Here is a 21,732-nt window from a genome sequence, read left to right on the forward strand (position 1 = left end):
AGATTTTTGGCCAAATATTGTAGATGAGCATGAGATAAGAAGGAGGATGCATACCTTTAGCATTATCAAACCATGCAACATATTCCAAGTTCCTAATTAGATAGAGGAGGATCCAAATGTGATGCAAAAATAATTCAAGCCAGAAATGACAATTTAACCATATGATTGGAAAAAGAAAGAGGTTACAGATCTCGAAACTCTTTCAAACCCTATCTTGGATTTTACAAAGTGGTGGATTGAGAGTAAGCTTGAAAAGCTAGTTGCGCCAACAAATGGATTCATATATAGATTGATTAGTCATTGACCACTTCGGGATGAATGGCTAGGGAAAATATTCGAAGGGAGTATTGAAGAAAGGGGAACTTCATTAGAAGGTGTAGGAACCAGGAAAGGGAAAGAGGTAGCTCGAGATAAGTGACCCAAGAGTGGGATAGATGTCCAAGAGCCTCAACAAAAGAAGCAAGAAATCTGAAAATGCTCCTTCTTCTCCGAGTTGCACTCCCAATGTTCAAGAGATAGAAACATTTGAAAGGCAGGAAGTAGAGACAAGCATAATGAGATTGAGTGAGAAGAAAATTTGGACATGATAAATTGAGTATAAATGCTAATGAAAAATTTTGTCAAAGGGAGAGGAAGGGAAGAGATCAAGATATATCTATAGAGGAAAGTCTCGCTGCAATCATAGAGTGAGAAATGATGGAGGATGAGGTTGGTCCAGAAGAGGAAGAAGCTCCTGTGGTGATACTAATTCCAAATATTGAAGTTGTAGCTCCTAAAGTGATAGCGAATAGTCCAGGAGATGAAGACGAGATCACCATTGAAGTATTCCAAAGTAAAGAACAATTGGTGATCCTAGGGGACCAAAGTATACCCACTCCATAATGATTGAAGCAACGAATTTAGAAGAGTCAACTAAAGGAGGTTGACTCAACAATTGAATTATAGGAAATTTTGGACTAAGCAAACTGATCTGAAGAGCAAGGGAAAGGAAAAAGATTCACTAAGGTTGTTAGAGGAGAATTGGGGTCTAGAATTTTGTAGATTGCAACTCCTACAGTCGACAAGGGTAAAAATCAGATTGCTCCAGATGACTACCATGTCATGGAAATCAATCTTGGTTGTGCCTCTCGGGAGAAAATATTAAAAGAATTTGAGGGTTTGGGTTTGGGTTGAAGGAATTCAGGAGAAAGCATTCAAACATGTAGAAGAATTGGTGCAAATGCATACTAGGGCATTAACTATAGTTTGCAGGATCCAGTGCATGGAAGAATCATGGGAGGATGAGCATATTTACCAAGATGAAATGATTTCCAATATTCAGAACCTAATGGAGACCCCAAAGCAAGCATTGATTGATGGTCAAGTCATCAGTGAAGGAGACATCTATGATTTCCTTCGATGGTACAGTGCAATGATCATAGCTAAGGAAATGTTTGAGAGCTTCGCCAAGGAGTCCTCCCAATAGAAGAAGATTGTTGACAACATAGTGTAGGGGCTATTCAACACAGTTGCATCCTTATTATCACAAAGATCATCTGGGCCACCTATTGTAATCAAGGACCTATATAAAGGCCTCACTTCTCATTTGTAAGGGAGGATTTTCTGAGATTTTTGCTATGAACTACTAAGATAATAAAGTTTTCATTGAGTTTTGGTGAATACTTGATTTATCTTGGTGCTTGCTTGTTCTCTTAAATTGCGTCATTTAAATTAAGTTTAGTTTAGTTAAAGTGTTGTGATTGCAATGGAGAATGTGATGGTGTATTGATGAATTCTTTTGGTTCATACTTTTGACATTTTAGTGATTCTAAATCATTGTGCAAAGTTAGCCTGAAACTCTTTCATGCATATGTTTAACTTCAATCATTCATATACATTGTTCTTCATGATGGTGTATGTGGTGGTATGAAAATCTTTGGCATAACCCTTGAAGATTGCACCAGTTCATGCATAGTTGTAGTATAACTTGGCAAAGCTGAGCTTAGTAAATTTAGGAATTTGTCCACTAGAATACCATTTGTTGTCATCACTTCCCTCAAGAGTAGAATATAATTCCTAAACCCTATCCCATTTTATTTCCATATCTTTTGTGAAAATCCAAAAAAGTATTTCATTTCAAAAACTTAAGATAGCTCCCACATCCAATATGGTTTGAACTAAATTTGAGTAAACACATGTAAGACCCCTTGGGATCGTCAAAAAATTACATCAACCACTGAGTTTATCCAAAGTCAAGACTTGACATTGAAGGAACCTTGGAGTGTTCGTGTGATCTTCTTTCAATCTTATCATACGCAAGACATTGTTCAAGAGGGGATAAGATATTTTGATATTTTGTTCTACTATTTGGTGGGTCATAAAACACAGATCAATAGTTATTGTCTTCTCTTTTCTCAATGAAGGAATGAAACCTTCATTGAACCAATGTTTCTTGAGCCTATGATTGTATGTCCGTACATTCTCATTCTTTTCTTTTTTAGTGTTATAGATGTCATATCCCCAAATTTGAATGTAATAATTAAAATAAATAAATTAATTAACAAGTCCCAGAATTTAAATAATATAATAAAAGGACCTTTAATTAGTTACTTTAATTAATTAATATGGGCCCAAGTTATTATTTGTATCGGTGATTCCAATTGATTTAATATATCTTAGACCTATTTTTATTCTAGTTTTCGTTGGTAAGTTTTGCCATCGGCTATCTTTGTACAACCTCAGAAAGGTTTTCCCTAATGGGTATTTAAGCACATCTTGTATGTAGTTGTAGGTATGCATTCTAATAATTTATTTTGTACTATGAACTCCCATTGGGATTCTTTGTTGTTTACCATTTCAGAAGTGAAATATCTTCCCTACTTGGCTTATTCAATTTCAATGGGATTCAACCCTCACCCTATTCCATCGCATGTAATACTTCACTTGGATTTGGAAAATCAGAGCACCATCTTATTGCAAATATTAATTGAAGGATATTTGTGTTCAATCTCCATTCTTGTTTGGTTTATCGATAAATTTGGATCTATAAATTTATGGTTGCATAACTCAACATTCCTCCTTTATCTTTACACCATCTATTCCCCACATCACGAATTGCATCTTTCATACTACAACCGTATGACTTGGACAACTCTGTAACTATACTGCTGCTATCATACTATATGGCTTGTCTTCTCCCCACATCGTATGGCCGTTGCACCTCTATCCTATATAGCCATAGTGACATTCCATCGTATGGCCACCACACTACCATACGACCTCTAAGGGAGGACTGTACAACCTTCAGGCATCCACTATACGACTTTCAAGAGAACATCGTATGACCTTCAGGCCTACACTGTATGGCCATACACTCTATCGTACAACCATCAAGATAATACTGAACTACCTAAAGCACTAAGGGAGAACTACCTGAAGCTCTAGCCACCCAAAGCACTGAGGGATACTACTTGGAGCACACAACCAAACTACTTGAAGCATACGAAAAAACTACTTAAAGCATACTATGAGACTTCATAAGGAAACTCTAGAATGAAACATTACAGTGGTATTAGAGCTGGTGATCTTGCTAGCCTACTAGGATGATTGAGAGATTTTGGTACTTGGATCACACTATAGCCCTAAACAACGATGGAGAGTGGTGGTTGAAGGCATAAAGGATTGGCAAAGAGCTTAGTGAGGGTGTTGATCTTCCATTAGATATATTGGAAGTTTGTTTGTGTCAAGTGAACCAATTACCTTCAAGATTTATATAGAGAATCCTCTCGCCAATTAAGGAGGCCATAAGTCAACCCAGGCTTTTAAGACACCATGAAAAGGATAAAAGATTGGCAGTTGCAGCATGTCTCAGTGAGGTCTTGAGAATTTTGGCTCCTAAAGCACCATGTGATGATAACACCATGATAGTGATATTGCAATTGATAGTTGACAGATTTTAGATTCTTAATGACTTCAGTAGTGACCCTTTTGGTAGGAGATCTACAATATTGGATAATTGTGCAAATTTCAAAGTAACCTTCTCTTAGATCTTGAATTGCAAAATTTGGTCCATGATATGTTTCATCACTTCTTGGTCACAATCAAGGAAGATCATGATACTAAGATTTTAGTTGCTATGGAGAGTCTTATGATTTCGTGCATTGAAGAGATGGATGAAAGATCCCAACCCACCACATCTATGTTATGGGCTATTTGTAATCTAAAATGTATTCTCTCTATAGCAACATATAGATTGGTTAGTAATGTTTTCAAGCATTGTGAAGAAAAACTAATATCTCATTTGCACAAGTGGGATAAAATGACTGACAACAATAAGGGTGATGCTTTATGTGAGGAGAATGAAGGCATGATTATAGGTCCGCTCCAAGAGGATTTGCTAAATCTTTCTACTACACCAACATGGGGAGAACACCAAAAAAATGAAGAAGTTTCTTGCATGGATCTTATGAAGACATGGATGGATCAAGTTGTGCCCATCATCAAAGTTGTGCCTAAAGTTGTATCTATCATGGAGGTTGTGTTTGTTGTTGAGGCTGTGAGTCTATCACTGAAGCAATGTCCATCATCATGGTCTTGCCTGTCACTGAGGTTGTATATATGTTACCATCCTTGTGTCTGTCACCATCATGTCCATCACCCATGCCGAGTTCGTGTCTATCATCAAGTTCATGTCCATCACCATCATGTTCATCACGATTGTGTTTGTCATTGTCATGTCTGTCATTGATGTTGAGTTCATGCCATCATCGACGCCAAGTTCGTGTCTATCACTAGCATGTCCATCACTAAAGTCGAGTCCGTGTCCGTCATCAAGGTCATGTTCTTCACCATTGTGTATGTCACCATTGTGTTTGTCATCATTATTTCTGTCACCATCATGTCCATCACCATCATGGTTTTCACCGATGCTGAGTTCGTGTCTGACACCATCGTGTCTGTCACCAATGTGGAGTTTGTTTTCATCACTGTTATTGTGTCGAAGTTGAGTCTACGTTTGTCGTTGAGTTCTTGTCCATCACCATTGTGTCCATCACCGACGTTGCATTCATGTCTGTCATTGAGTTTGTATCCATCACTAACGTCGAGTCCATGTCCACTGTCATTTTGTATCCATCACCATTGTGTTTGTCATAGATGCTGAGTCCATGTCCATCATCGAGTTTGTGTCCATCACCGTCATGTCTATCACCATGATGTCCGCTATCGATGCCAAGTTCGTATCTGTCAAGTTAATGTTTGTCACCATCATTGTGTCCATTTTTGTCACCATTACCATATTTGTCATCATCATTGTATCCATTATTGTCACCGTTTCCCTATCCATTGCCATGTCTGATATTGCTGTCATCGTCATGTTTGTCATCTTCATTTTGTCCATTGTTGTCATCGTAGCCGTATCTATTGCCAAGTCCATCATCATGTTCGTCACCATCGTTGCATTCATCAACGTCAAGTTTGTATCCATCGTCAAGTGTTACTGTAGTTGTGTCCATCGATGAAATCATGGCTGTCTCTATCATCATGGTGTGTCTATCATTGTGGCTACATCAATCGCAATAGCTATATTTTTTGCCATTGAGACACTGCTCATTATCAAGGCTCTGCCCATCATCGAGGCTTCAACTAGGGTTCTGTGTCCCATTGAGGTTTAATTTGCAGCTAAAATTTTATTTTTTGCTAAGGTACTCTCTGTTGAGGTTTTAGCAAGTACTCTCTGTTGAGGTTTTTTCTGCTAAGGTTCCCTTTATTGAGGTACTCTTTGTTGAGGCTCCCATCATCACGACACTCTTCATTGAAGCTCTTATCGCTAAGGTACTCACAGTTGAGGTCCCCTTCATCGACATTCTCACCACTAAAGCTCTCTCTGTCAAGGTTTCATCCATTAGAAATATAATACTGGTCATTGTGATTGTGGCAGTGGCTAAGTTTGTGCCATCATCAACACCTGTGTGCATGACGATACCCAAAGAAATTTTTGAACATAATGATGTGAAATATTTCATTTGTGTCATTGGGATCTTGGTGAAGGATACGACAATATTTATATAAGAGTGGTGCAATGAAAGTTTGATAGCAATGTGGTGCTGGGGATAATTGACATCATTTCACTTGTCTTGCTTGCGTGTTTGATTTGGGACCCGAGAGCTGTTGGTATTTCGTTTGATGATGGATTGCTTGAGGGCAAGCAATTTTGGGTAGCAAGGATTTGTCATGTCCCAAAATTTGAATGTAATAATTAAAATAAATAAATAAATTAATTGGTCCCAGAATTTAAATAATATAATAAAAGGACCTTTAATTAGTTACTTTAATTAATTAATATGGGTACAAGTTATTATTTGTATTTGTTGTTCCGAGTGATTTAATATATCTCATACCTATTTTTATTTTAGTTTCCATTAGTAAGTTTTGTAGTCGCCTATCTTTGTACACCCTCGAAAAGGTTTTCCCTGAGGGTATTTAAGCACGTCTTGTATGTAGTTGTAGGTATTCATTCTGATTATTTATTTTGTACTACGAACTCCCATTGGGATTCTCTGTTGTTCTCCATTTCGGACATGAAAGATCTTCCCTACTTGGCTTATTCAATTTCGGTGGGATTCAATCCTCACCCTATTTTGTTGCATGTAATACTTCGTTTGGATTTGGAAAATTAGAGCACCATCTTATTGCAAATATTAATTGAAGGATAGTTGTGTTCAGTCGCCATTCTTGTTTGGTTTATTGATGAATTTAGATCTATAAATTTATGGTTGCATAACTCAACATTCCTCCTCTATTTGTACACCATCCATCCCCCACATCACGAAGTGCATCTTTTGTACTGGAACTGTATGACTTGGACAACTCTGTAACTATTATACTGTTATCATATCGTACGGCTTGTCTTCTCCCTTGTAATGGGCACCCTAGAAATGCCCAAAAATTGAACCAACTACTAATAGATATTTTAATGTCTTTGCATAGATTTGAAACCACATAACATGAACAAGAAGGCATTTATGCAAACTGAAGATTAAACTACTATTGAAATAATATTAGTTTTCAAACTAATAAAATCAAATACATAGTAAACTTTTCTACTCACTAATTACTCTAGCATTATAACATGTAAAATCATCTCTTCACAATGGCATAAGTATTGGACAAGGAGTGAGAATGATATGAGAAAACACCCAATCTACATGTAGCTGGACATGTGCCCAAATTGCTTGTTAATGAAGCTGATAGTAATGAATTCCAAAAGCTAAACCCCAAGGGAATGACATCTATAATGTCACAAGAAAGGATAGACATCCTCTAATGCCAAGAAAAGATCTGTAACTCACACATCCATCTTCTTCTCATGTTCAACCTGCCTAACAATAGCCACAAGCTCTCCTTTTATTTCTACTTCATAGGGTCAACCACTTTTCACAAGCAATGTGAGATAAATAAAAGAAAAGAAAAGACTAATGTTTGCACAACTAGACAATTGCTAAAGTAAGGACATTACAGTCTGTCCCCCTTGAAATTGCTTGTCCTCAAGCAATCTCTATCCTATTTGCTGTAACACCTGCTCACTCTCTCAAGTAACATCTTCCTCTGGCAAGTCTCTCCATTTGACTAAATATTCTTTAATCACCCTATCCCATAGAGTCCTTTCCCTGGTATCCTGAATAGCCTCAGGAAAAAATACAAGCTTCCTCTCCTCATCCAGTGGTGGAAAACCTGCAGAAGGCACAACTCTCTTACAAATGGCTTTCTTGAGCCTCAACACATTAAACACATTATGCACCCGATTGCCCTTCGGAAGCTCAATCTCATAGGGAACCTTGCCCACCCTGCAAATAACTTTGTAGGGGCCATAAAACCTAAGCTTCAACTTCTCTCCTCCGCTCTTCTTGAGTGATGACTGTCTATATGTTTTTAACCTCAAGTAAACCATATCCCCAACCTCAAAGCTACGCTCTGTCCTGTGTTGGTCAATATATAATTTCTGCTGATTTTGGGCTTGCTGTATATTCTCCTTGAGCACCCTCAAAATATCTTGACTATCTTGTAAGAACTCTTTGGCTTTGGGCACTCTACTATCCCCCAAAACTAGATCCATGAAACTAGGTGCTTCATAACCGTACAATGCCATGAATGGAGTCATCTTGATGGACATATGATAAGTGGTGTTATAATAGTTCTCTCCCATATGTATCCATTTGACCCAAGCTCTCTGTTGTGCAGTTGCATAGTTCCTCAGATATTCTTCGACCCATTTATTCACAATCTTCATCTGCCCATCTATCTATAGATGATAACTAGTGCTAGGTGTAAGATCTGTGCCACACAATCCAAACAATTCCTACCAAAAAACACTCATAAATTTACTATCCCAATCACTGAAAATGAAATTAGGTAGCCCATGTAACCTGAATATCTCTCTAAAGAAAAGATCGACCACCTGTGCTGCTATGTAGGTGGATGGAATAGAAAAGAAGTGAGTGAACTTCATCAGCCGGTCAACTACCAAATAGATGCAATATCTCCCCTATACTCGTGGTAACTTGGTGATGAAGTCCATAGAAATACTTTCCCATTTCCTATCCATAATGGGTAAAGGTTGTCAACCCTGCAAGATATGTGTACTCTCCCTTATTCTGTTGACAAACTGCACACTCCTTGACATGCTTCTAAACATCATCCTTGAGCCCTTTCCATGTGAACTGCTCACAGATCTGCCTATAGGTCTTAAAGAACCCTATATTTCTAGCTGTAGGTGCATCATGAAATGCCTTCAGTATTACCTACCTAAACTGTGATGAAGGAACCAAATATATCCTACCCAGGAACTTGATCAACCCGTCCACCACCACATAACAAGCATCCTGTATGGTGTCTGCAATCACTCCAGAAGCCCAAGTGTCCCTTGCATACTCTATGGTAATCCTGTTTCTCCAATCTTTGGTGATCTTAGCTAGAGCACAAATATGAGGTCTCTTGGATAAAGCATCTGCCACCACATTCTTCTTACCTTTGACAAACTCAATGTCAGTCATAAGCCTGCAACTTCATAATCCACTTTCTATCATTCAAATCACACTGGCCCATGAAGTATTTGATGTTGTTTTGATTAGTCTTGATAAGAAACTTCCCTCCAACCAGGTAGGATTGAAACTTGTCCAATGCATGCATAATAGCCAACATATTTTGATCATAGATGGAATAGCTCCTCTCAACTCCACAGAGCTTCCTACTCTCAAAAGGAATGGGATGCTTCTCCTATATCAAGCTTGCCCCAATCCCATTACCTGACACATCACAAAGAAGCTCAAATGACTTCGTGAAGTCTGATAGAGCTAATACTAGATATGATGACATTACCTTCTTGAAATGATCGAAGCATCTCTGAGCTGCCCCTATCCATGCGAAGGTCCCTTTCCCAGTAAGGTTTGTCAAGGGTGCAACGGTATATGAAAATCCCTTAATAAATCTTCTATAAAACCCACAGAGACCAAAGAACCCCTTAAGTTGTATAAGATTCGTAGGAGTAGGCCAATCAACAATAGCTCTAATCTTTTTGGGATCTACTCGAACTCCATTTGCATTGATGATATGCCCAAGGTATAGTAACTTAGTCAACCCAAACTCACACTTAGATACCTTGGCATATAGAGACTCTCCAAAATGGACAACACCATCTCAAGATGTTATAAATGGTCCTCCCAAATCTTATTGAAGACCAAAATGTCATCAAAGAAAATTAGGACAAATCTCCTAAGCTGCCCCTTGAATACCTGATTCATGCAACTCTAGAATGTAGCAGGGGCATTGGTTAGCCCAAATGGCATAACCAAAAACTCGAAGTGGCCATAGTGACACCAAAAAGTTGTCTTCTCAATGTCCTCCACCCTCATCTTGATATGATGATATTCTAACTATAAATCAATCTTTGTAAAAAACATGCACCATGCAGCTAATCAATCAACTCATCTATTTGTAGGATGGGATATCTATTCTTAATGGTCTTCTTATTTAATGCCCTATAATCGATGCACATGCGCATCATCCCATCCTTCTTTACTAGTACTACTACTGAAGCAAAGGGGCTCTTACTAGGCTTGATATGTCCCATCTCCAACAAATCCTTATTTGCCTTTTCTATCTCATCCTTGTGTTTCTTAGGATGATGATAAGGAGTAATCATAACTAGTTTGACTCCCTCCTTGAGTTCAATAACATGCTCCATTCCCAAGTCAGGAGAAACCCCATGTGGAATCTTGCCAAAAACTTTAGCATGCCTATCAAGTATCTCCTAGATATCTAGTGGATGACTCTTCACCTGTGGTTCCTATGAGGCTGGCATAGTAAAATCTCTGCATTCTCCTCAAGGAGATTACTCTGCAGTTCCTATTTGAAAGTCCTCTAAGTACAATAGTTCTGCCCTCATGCTGAAACCTCATCTCCAATTTTGCTAGGTTGAGTGTGAACTTGACTAGTGAAGCCATCCATGTCATATCGAGGATGACATCATAATCTCCCATGTCCACTACATAGAACTCATCCTACAACTCATAGTCATTTCCAAACCTGATGTGAAGATTAGATATCTTTTGAGTGCATAATAATTTTTCACCATTAGCTACCATGACTCTAAACTCTACATGCTCCTTAGTCTGTAAACCTATATTGGCTACCAACTGTGCATCTATGAAATTATGTGTAGCTCTAGTGTCAATGAGTGAGATCCTTTTTTGCCCTTGGATAGTACCCCAAACCTTAAATGTGATTGACTTCTGAGCCCCCATTAATCGTGCCAATGAATTCTCATCCTCAGGAATGCTGCTCTCCTCTGTAGTGCTATCCTTGTCTGAATCAAAGTGTTGATCCTCCGTCTTCGACTGTGACTCCTTTGCTAAGAAATACTCCATTTGATTTTCCTTAGCCTTAAGAGGACACTTATGAGATAAGTCCCAAGGCTCAATGCAATGAAAACATAGCTTCTTCCTCCTCAACTAATTTAGGTTGTCATTATCCAACTTATTATCCCTTTTTGGCTGAGCATCCTTGTGAAAAGATTTTTTGTCCTTCTCCTTTGCCTTCATATATGAATCCCTGTGCTGAAATCTGCTCCTAAAAGAAGGTGCTAAGTTATGAGCCTTTTGAGTGGCCTCCTATAACATAGATGGGTCATGCCCCTTGACCCAACCCCTCAAGGGATCTGAGAGTCCATCCATAAACAACACTACTAACGTCCTCTTTGAAATGTCTATGACCAACACAACTAACCTCTAAAATTTACTAATATATGTCTCCACTAATCCCATTGCTTGAGTTGTACCAACTCCTTAAATTGTAACTTGAGGTCTTTGGTATCAAATCTCTCTATGAGTCTCTCAGTGAACTCGTAAGATGTGATCTGATTATGTCCCAGGGTTACCATGCCATGGTGTCACCACTCATGCACTGGACCATCCAAATGAATAGCCACATACTTGATAGCCTCCTCCTTAGGCATAGAATTCAACTAGAAGTATGTATCTACCTTTTACACCTAAGCTCATGTAGTCATCTTCCCTAAAGCATCATAATAAAGTAAATAAAGTTTCCCAACTTTCCTTCTCAGCTCAAAGTTTTGATTTCTCCCTCCTGATCTAGGCATGTGTCTCATCCTCAAGTCCATATAATCTCTAAGGGAAATAAACGCCTGAAACTCTGATCCACTAGCCTCCCAGTCTCTCCTGAATTGGTCCTATAACTCGGTAATTTACAGTTCATTTACTAGTTGAACCGACTCTTTAGGTGGAAAGGTGGGTAGAAGAGGTCTCAAGCTCACTGTTTGAGTTGGGCATGCAACATGTCTAAAGTTATCAACCTCATTCCCATGTTGCCATGTCCATTATTACCATTAATGTTTTTATCAAGACCATTGTTGCCTTGGCCTCCATTATTATCATTGCCCCTATTGTTGTTGTTTCCCTCCATTGTTATCGTTTCCATTTTTGACATCACCTAGATTAATATTGATGCCTATCTATCTAGCCATAAGCTACATCATCATATCCATTCACTTATTCTGCTCCTATTGCATACACTATCCCTCCTCTAACATACCTAGTAACTATATGAACATTAGCTCCTCTTGATCTGGAGCAGTATTCCTGTCTCCACCTAAGCCTGTATTCTTGTCATCTCGGTCACCCATACTGTTGTCTTTTTCAAAGAACATCTCCTTTGTGTCTGTATGACTAGATTGTATGTCCCTATAAATGAATGAACTAGACTGTTCGCTCTACAAATCTAAACTCCTACTTTATCTTGCCCTGGTATTGTGGAAATTATAAAGCCCTTGTCACATGCTCAAACATAAATTCTTAGCCTTTTTAATTTCTAATTTTAGTGTTTTGACATTTTGTCAAACACTTTGCCCTTTATCTGGCTATTCCAAAATCCCTATAAGACCTCCATAGGATGACGGAACTTATAGCTCTTATACCACTATAATGGGCACCCTAGAAATGCCCAAAAACTGAACCAACTACTATTAGAGATTTTAATGTCTTTGAATAGATTTGAAACCACATAACATGAACAAGAAGGAATTTATGCAAACTAAAGATTGAACTACTGTTGAAATAATATTAGTTTTCAAACTAATAAAATAAAATACATAGAAAACTTTTCAACTCACTAATTACTCTAGCATTATAACATGTAAAATCATCCCTTCACAATGGCATAAGTATCGGACAAGGAGTGAGAATGATATGAGCAAACACCTAATTTGCTTGTATCTGGAAATGCACCCAAACTGCCTGTTAATGAAGTTGATAGCAATGAATTCCAAAGGCCAAACCCCAAGGGAATGACATCTAGAATGTCACAAGAGAGGATAGACATCCTCTAATGACAAGAACAAATCTATAACCCACACATCCATCTTCTTCTCATATTCAACCTGCCTAACAATAGCCACAAGCTCTCCTTTTATTTTTAATTCATAGGGTTGACCACTTTTCACAAGAAATGTGAGATAAATAAAATAAAAGAAAAGAAAAGAAAAGGCTAATGGTCACACAACTAGAAAACTGCAAAAGTGGGGACATTACATCCGCACATCATACAACCGTTGCACCTCCATCCCATATGACCATGGTGACATTCCACCATATGACCACCACACTACCGTACGAACTACAAGGGAGTACCATACAACCATTAGGCATCCACCATATGACCTTCAAGTGAACACTGTACCACCTTCAATCCTACATCGTATAACTATACGCTCTACTATACGACTATTAGGATAATGCCAAACTACATGAAGCACTAAAAGAGAGCTACATGAAGAACTAACCTTAAGCACTGGCCACTCAAAGCACTAACTTGAAGCACTGACCTAAGCATTGACCTAGAGTACTGATCAAAGCATTGACTTGAAGCAATGACTTGAAGCACTGGCCCCCCAAAGCACTAATGGAGAACTACCTAAAGCACTGACTTGAAGCATTGACCAACATTGACCTGAAGCACTAACCCCAAACACTGACCTGAAGCACTGGCCACCTGAAGCACTTAGGGAGAAATACCTAAAACACTAAGGGATACTACTTGGAGCATGCAACTAGACTATCTGAAGCACACGACAAGACTACCTAAAGCATACTACGGGGTTTCATAAGGAAACTCTAGAATGGAACATTACAATAGATTTTAGTCATATTTTTCTCATGCCGAAGGAGTTTAAAATTTCTTTTTGAATACCTTTCAATTCTCCAATCTACTTCTTTTCCTTCCAAGATAAAGAACCAATCAATGACTTTACCAATAGTGTGGCAAGGAGCCTTAAGTGGTAAGATTTGTCTACTTAACCACTCATAAAGCATATGGTTTCACATGTTTTATAGTGTTGCACTAAATCCTTCAATCCATTCCCATGGAACTTATGGAGTTTCTATCTATCTAAACCAAAAAAAAAATTTCAAGGGAAGGTGTCACAATTTTTGAACAATATATATCATGTGGTAAGGACCTAACTCTCCCACTTTTTGGTACTTCTTCCACATTTTCTATTATGTGCAAGTCTTCTATATGTCCACCATTTGCATCCCTGTACCTTGGTTACCTTTGTTGAATATCATCTCCTCCCTCCCTAGGGTTGTTGGCTCAAGCCTCCTATTTCTGGTTGTTCCGTTATGAAAAAGTTATCAATGCAGCATGGATTGTTCTAAAAAAATTTGGCAACCTCACTCTTGAGGTTCCTCTCTTTGTTGTCTTTGTCACATGTGGAGTACACTAAAGCGCTACTCTCTATGGAGTTGGTCTTAAGTCTTTTGAGTCTTGCTTGTTAGACATTGCTTGTGTAGACAGATCGTCTAGTCAACAAGATCTTCTACCTCATAAGGGAATGGTAGGTTTCTAGCAATCTCTTCCCATATAGACTAGCCATCAGGGTTTTCTATCTTTGTAGTTTGGGGGAGGTGGAATTTGAAATATATTTCATTTTTAGGTGCCTTACCTACTATGATTTTTGGGCAAGATTCTATTGACTATTCATGGAGGCTCATTCTCTCTTTGCCTTCTTTAAGTTAGTCAACCAACATTGTCTAGCTATTTATCTTTAGGAAGCCTAGAGGCTACAGGACAATTCTCTTCAACATCTACTTCCTTCAAGGTAGTACCCCAACCTTCTTCTCACCTCTATCTTCTTGATGCTTCCTCTGATGTGTGGCACTAATTAGGTGCTTGGGCTCCCCATTCTGGTCTCCCCAGATCTGTAAGGCCTCACAGGGATCCTTCTCAACAATGGTCTTCTCCTTCCATCTTTGGTGGTCTTGAGGGTTAGAGTGGGGTTTTCTCTCACCCTTCCGTTGATCCCTCAGTTTTGGTTTTTTTCATGATTATTCTAGGCCATTAGCCTTCGGCTGGTAGTTTCTTGCTTTCTCGTCTTAGGTGCCATTTGGTGTCCTTGTTGTGATCTAGTCTTTGCTTTGTTTGACAATCCCTTTGACCCCTTTTTGGTCTTTTTTTAGACACTAATAAATTAATTATTTAGCTTACCTTCCCACTCATGCCACATATGTCATGTTATGCTATCCTTGTCAGATGGATTCTACCTCTCTTGATTTCAACTTTGGGTAACACTTCAACTCTTCCTTCGTGATGTACTTGTGAGATTTTTACACCATTGCCCCACTTTAAACAAGGACCCCCTCTTTTTGCTGGTAGTTATGTTTGTAAGGTCTTTTGTGGTAAATTTGGAAGTTTGGTGCTTCAAAATATCGAGAGGTGTTAAAGAAATAAAGTGGCCAAGTTGTAATCTTAAGTGGGAGTATTAAAATTGAAGCCTTTTGGGGTCAAGGCATAGTGGGTTGGATGTAATATTCTAGGTGTATTTAAGTTTTGGATAGTTAATTAGTTCAAAATTTCACATAAAGGCATACTCAATGCATGAAGGCCTTAAAATCCTTATAGAAATTGATTTTCCATGCTTAATATGGTAAAGATCCTAAAATCAAAATTTCTTTTAAAAAATACACAATATTAGGAATCATGAATTTTCCTGCTTATTTTGATCAAAATCTAGGCTTTATGAAATTCCCTATAATGAATTTCCCAACTTATTTTGTTGAAAATCCAAACTTCTTATGAATTTCACTATTTACATTGATCAAAATTGGGACTTACAATGATTTTACTCGCTTATGTTGATCAAAATCAAGATGTGGTAGGAAATTCCCCACTTTAATTGGCCTTTTCCTGAAGTTTCTTGAAGTGTTGGGTACACAATCTAAACATACTATGATTTTCAACCACTTTGGATGCAATTTTATTGAAAAATTTTCAAGTGTTGGAAAAATCTAGAAGTGGGTTGATTTTTTGCCAAGGATCAGCATGAATTTTTTCTCAATCTAGAAGTTGTCCAAACTATGGTCATTTTTCCCTTGGACTAAGTTTGGAAACTGGAAATTTTTTGGTGTCAAAATTATCCATACTAGGGTTGTTTTCCCCCTTGAGGCAATAATGGATGGACTTTTTCCACAAGTTTTGGAGGTTTCCATGCCTAGGTCATTTTTCCCTGAAGGATGTATTGGCTAAATATTTTGTGAGCCATTGTAACCACAACTTACAAAATGGGAACTTTAGGCAATGGTTTAGTGAGATAAATCTCTCCTCTAAGAAATAGGGGAGGCTCCCTTCTTATCATAGGTCGCTACAATAGAGACCTAGTTGAAATTAACAAATGGGTGGTTCACTAGATCAATTCCTCTTCTTTTAGGAACGATCTTAAATGAACAACTACTATTACAATTTAACAAAAGGAATCTATTGCTTCAATAATATTGGTGGCTTAAGAGTTAATTTAAGAACAACCTTAAGATAACAATTACAACTTGATTTTTGTGGTTGATACTAAGAACCCAAAGTCTCCTACAATCAACCTTCTTGAAACAAAATGGAAAACAACTAATAAAGCTCAAAGTCTTTGCTCAACTGTTCAGATATGAAATAATATACTAAGAAGTAAAGCTCAAAGTCTTTAAATCCTAGTACTTGCAACCACTATCAAACTATGTCAATCTTGTGTATGAAAGCTCAAAGTGTTTTAAGAACAATGCCAAATACTCAAATCCTTCACAAAGAAAAAAGTAACAAAGACAAATTAATCAATGCACCGTAAGAGACATATTAATTCCAAGTATCACAACACAAAGTTTGGGAAAAAATTGCTTCTTTATTCATTTCAAAGATTTGCAACAAGAAATACCAAGCCTTCAAGTCACAAGCCTAGCCTTCTCCTATAAAGCAAAGATGATCATTTGCAATGAACTCTCTTCTTTATATAGGAAAAACAAAGAGAGAGAGGTGGAGGAAAAAGTGGAACAACTTTAACCACCTTGACTTATCTCTAACTAACTATTTTGATTTTATTCAAAGTTGCATGCCTAATGGGATTGAAACTTAACTACATGAGTTGGTTTTATAGGTGTATATTATACTGTACTTGCAACATGGATGCTCTTTACATGTAGCTTTCCACTACTATTCTACTTAAAACATATGAAAAATTGAAATGTTCATAGAGTCTGAACAATCTTTGCAAATTTCTAAAGTGAGTTACACACAACTTCAGCATCAGACTCATCGATGTACTCAACAACCATTATGATCTTTCAATATGTACTAGCTGCCTCTGGAATTTACTTGATATAAATTTCCTCTTTGCTCTGTAGTTTATCTAGTGAACACTTTAGCTTGCAGATGTATTTGATAGTTGATGCAATTGTTACCATTGATACATTTGCAAGCTGAAGTGTTCACTAGATGAACTACAAAGTTGCTGCAATTAGTGTAGAGATAGATGATGCGATTGTTACCACTGATACTTTTGGCTCTCACGAGGAGGGGATTTTTATTGGAGATTTGTATGCGAGTTATCGTAATGCTGCTCCATTGCAAGAGATAGTTTCTCCCTCAAGTGGGATCGATGCATGTATGAACTCACCTATTTGTGTTGTTTGTTATGTGGGTATTATAGCAGAGTTAGTGGGTGTTGGATCATGCTCTAGCATTATTGATTCACAACCTAACATTGAGTCATGTGTATAGAGTTAGGTGATTTTAGTTGAGCATCTATAAGATGTGGATACAAAGAGTATGGACACCTTTGATGATTTTTTGGATGGTGTTATGAGTTGCTTTGGGTATGATACCCTTTGCTAGTTATTGGGCAATGAATCTAAGGAGGTTTTGAATAGGTCCAAAGATCAAGATTTACGAGGACTTTTTTGTTGAGGGGGAAGTAGACTCATGCAAGGAGTGCGATAAAACAAGGGCTTTTTCTTCTTCTTCAGAGGTTTTGGTTGAGGTACTAAGTAGTGGTACCTTGATTGCAGATGTGTGTGAGGATAGTAGCACACATGTAGTGAGCACTCTTGTGGTGAGCAGTTTTGATTCAGTTTTCTACCACAATACAATTAGCGAGACAAAGAGCTTGCATAGGGCAGGGGCTATAGAGGCATCATGTGGCCAATCAGTTGAAGGTGAGTGATGGTGACATTTCTTCAGCTATTGAGCATTATGATGCTATCTGTCAAATGCTAGCTACATCTAGTTGGGGTGTTCTTGTGTCAGATGAGCACAATGATAGTAGTCTTTCCCTAATAGAGGTTTATGCACATCGAGAGAGTCTTAGGATCTTTAAGCATAGTTACTTTCAATAAGTCGTGGACAATGATTTCCTTATGGAGTGAGGTAGTACCTGTTATGAGGCATTGTTAGGGAAAGATGAGGAGGTGGTTGAGCTCACTAGAAGCGCAAGGTGATTATGGACTTGCTTTAGTGTATTCAATTGGCTCTTTAGGAGTTACTATCATAGTTAGATGAGGTTACTGTGGAGTTGGAGTGAGTACAATCGACACTAGCCCCAGACCCTATTCAATTGCATATTATGGTTGGTAGTGAGTTTGCTTCCATGGTTGGGGATGAGGGATGTGATAATATAATAGTCGCATCCACCCAGGATATGGGTACAGTAGGTACAAAAGAGGTTGGAGCATCAGTTGAGGACTACAAAGTGATTCTTGTTGTGCCACATTTTTAGAGGGATCAACTGTGGATTGCAGGGGAGCAAGTTGATGCTTCCACATATGATTTCTACTGTACTGAGTCATTCATGGAGTATTTTCTTGAAAGTTTAGATTTGCAAGAGGATTCATGTAAAGTATCTGAGGTTACTCTCATTAGGGGCTCTCGTACTATAGGGAGACTAGTGGGGAAGATTGTAGAGACCTTGGCTACAATGTTTTTGAACAAGGATTTTGTGGTTGGGTTTACTCAGAGGGTTGCCCAAGATCCTACCTAGCCTGTAGTTTAGGGTCAGAGATGGGATTAGTCTCCTGATTCGTAATTTGATATTGATGAGCCCTTGATAGAGATAGGGAGTTTTTATTTGTACTACACTATGTGGAGTGTTCATCACTTCTCTTTTGAACCACAAGTAGAAACTTTGGTTTCACATTGGTGTGGATTAGCTCTAGTTTCAAACCATCCATTATTGGATGGGTTAGCACCATCTTTTGCAGATGGGATCAACAGCTACAAGTCAGATGATTTGTAATATCCACACACCCATGATAGTTTATCAAAGGTTGGAGGTACATATGGTCATTATCATCTACATAGTGTAGTTGGGTGTGAGTGTCAGTTTGTTAGGGAATCAGATGTTGATAGAGTTGGTATTTCAATTGGATTGAGTTCCGATGAGTTGTTACATCCATTAGCACCTACAGTTAGTTTCCAGAGTGTAATATCCCCACTATCTAGGACAAGAATACCTACAAAACCAATATTAGAATTTATACAAGAATAAATTATATTTCACTATTCTACCCTCTATCCTAACCCAATCTTAAAGACATCTCCACATCGAGATCAATAGTCCTCTTGACGATCCTTAGATCCTCAGTTACTTCTTTGTCTTCTATGAAGTACTCTCTTTAAGGTCCTTCCTAGAAAAGACATTCTCTATCGAGGGCCCTTAACACATGCATATGTTAACATCTACAAAGCATTCTGATTTTATAACCATATTAAGATCACTCTCTTCCCTAGAAAGGGACTCTCTTGATCTTAAACCATTAACTATTAAGTCATGCATGTTATCCATTTCGAATTCCATCTTTACATAGACATATGTATATGCATAAATTCTCCACAAGTATGATTTATTAATATAAATAAATTCATAAACATAATTAAACAAATATAATCCATAAACATAGCTTTCTTACGCTCCTCTTTTCTTGGTCCATGTGGTTCTATCCTTTGTCGGCCCTTCAATGAATTATTCCTTCTAGATTATCTCAACTCTACATTTAATTTCTAAATTTTTTCCTTTTCTAATTATAAGAAAATGATAAAATATACTTTTTGGTTTCATCTCTTCCAAAAGTCACAACCTTTCATAATACAAATCTTTTGAAAAGTCAAACCACTTCATGGTTATAATCCTATTGAAAAGTCACAACACTTCATAACTAAAATCCTTTGGAAAACTTCCAATACTTTATAATTACAACATTTTTGAAGAGCTACAACTATTCATAATTGTGACACTTTCAAAAGTTCACATCCTTTCAATATCATTGATACCTTTTCAGAAAGTCACTTCCTTATTTTCTTTATATTACTTTCCTCTTCTATTTTTTCTTTTTGAACTCCTATCTTCTTCTCTTCCTTTTCCCTCTCTCGAAAATAAACTCTCCTTTTTATATCTTCATTTCAAGGAGTCATGTCTATTTGTTAAATATCTCTTGACTTTTCATTAGATTTAGTTAATTTAGATCATTCTATGTTATATTATTTATTTACTTACTTATTTGTGTTTATTATTATTTATTATTAAATTCTTTTTAGAAAGTTACGATACTTTCTATAATATTCTCTCTTGTATTTAATTTTATTTGTTTATTTATTCATTGCAATTTTATTATTTTCTAATTATTCAATATATCATACTAAATAATTTTTCATTGATAATATCGATCAAATAATAATTTTATATTTTTATATTTTAGTAATAGTTTTAATATAACTTAATTACCATTATTTATTTAATAACATTGTATTATCTAATTATTATTAAAATTCTATCTTAAAATGGGGATATGATATAGATGATTCTGTCATTGATATAAGTTATTTGGGTGTTGGTGCTACAAGAGTTGCTTGTATACAACAAGGACAATACATAGTTCCACCCTTGGGATCTAGGTCAACTTTGATGTTTTTTTTGCTCCTGGATTGCTTGGGGACAAGCAATATTAGGGAGGGAGGACTGTAATGCCCCCATTTTTAGCAGGTTCCTATAGTTGGCTTGGTCAGTTCACTATCGCAACTCTCATGAGCCGATAGTGGGATTTGAGGGTCTTAGTTGTGGGGTTATGGGCTTTCTAATAGCCTAAGGTGTGTTTTGGCTCTATTTGAGGAACATACTATTTATAGCAAGTCAACTATTGATTTTAATGAGCTCAATTGAGTTAGAGGAGTTGAGTGATGCCCTCAATTTTTATTTCGGCCTTTTAGTTTGGGTTCCAAGAATCTTAGAGGGAGTGTCTATTTATAGTAAGTCACCCCATCAGGTTCATTCATCATCATTTGTCATTAGGATTACTCTAGTGTTGTCAAATTTTGATTATGATGGTTCTTTAGTTGTTTTTGGAAGATGAGTGAATTATTATTATTATTCTATGTTCCTTGAGGACACATCTCCCCAAAAAAGCCAGCATTTCGGGGACAGGGATGGGGACATCCCCGTCCTGGGGACTTCATTGGGGACTTGCATCCATCTCCAATTTTTTAACACAAAATTTAAAAAAAAAACAAAAATGTCACTTTTGTCATCGCCTTGTCCCCAAAATTGGCAAAAAAATTTGCTATCCTGAAAACTCATCCCGCTGGCCCATGCCGTCCCCAACCTAAAAACTTGGGGGAACATAGTTACTACTCATCTAAATATGCTGAGGTTGTTATTTTTGTTGGTGTTGTATGTTGGTCACCTTAATATCATGGCTTGTTGGAACTGGGTTGGAAAGTTTTAAATCATGGGCACGATAAATAGTGGCCTTGTGTGTCAAAATATTATGTTATGGTGGAAAAGGTTATTTGTGGGAGCCAAAAGTAATTAAAAATTATATTATGACACAACATTATATAAGGGTTTGTTCCTAAGAAGTTCACAGTAATACACAACTGAGG

At 37.4% G+C, this 21,732-nt stretch overlaps 1 pseudogene; it reads left to right on the top strand.

Moving 5' to 3' along the window:
• Positions 1–17,298: 17,298 nt before the first annotated feature.
• LOC149540944 (uncharacterized) overlaps positions 17,299–21,732 on the top strand; it is a 43,487-nt pseudogene continuing 39,053 nt past the window's right edge.

Source organism: Cupressus sempervirens, chromosome 9 (genome assembly GCF_028749045.1).
Source record: "Cupressus sempervirens isolate cs-2001-9-10 chromosome 9, ASM2874904v1, whole genome shotgun sequence".
NCBI lineage: Eukaryota > Viridiplantae > Streptophyta > Pinopsida > Cupressales > Cupressaceae > Cupressus > Cupressus sempervirens.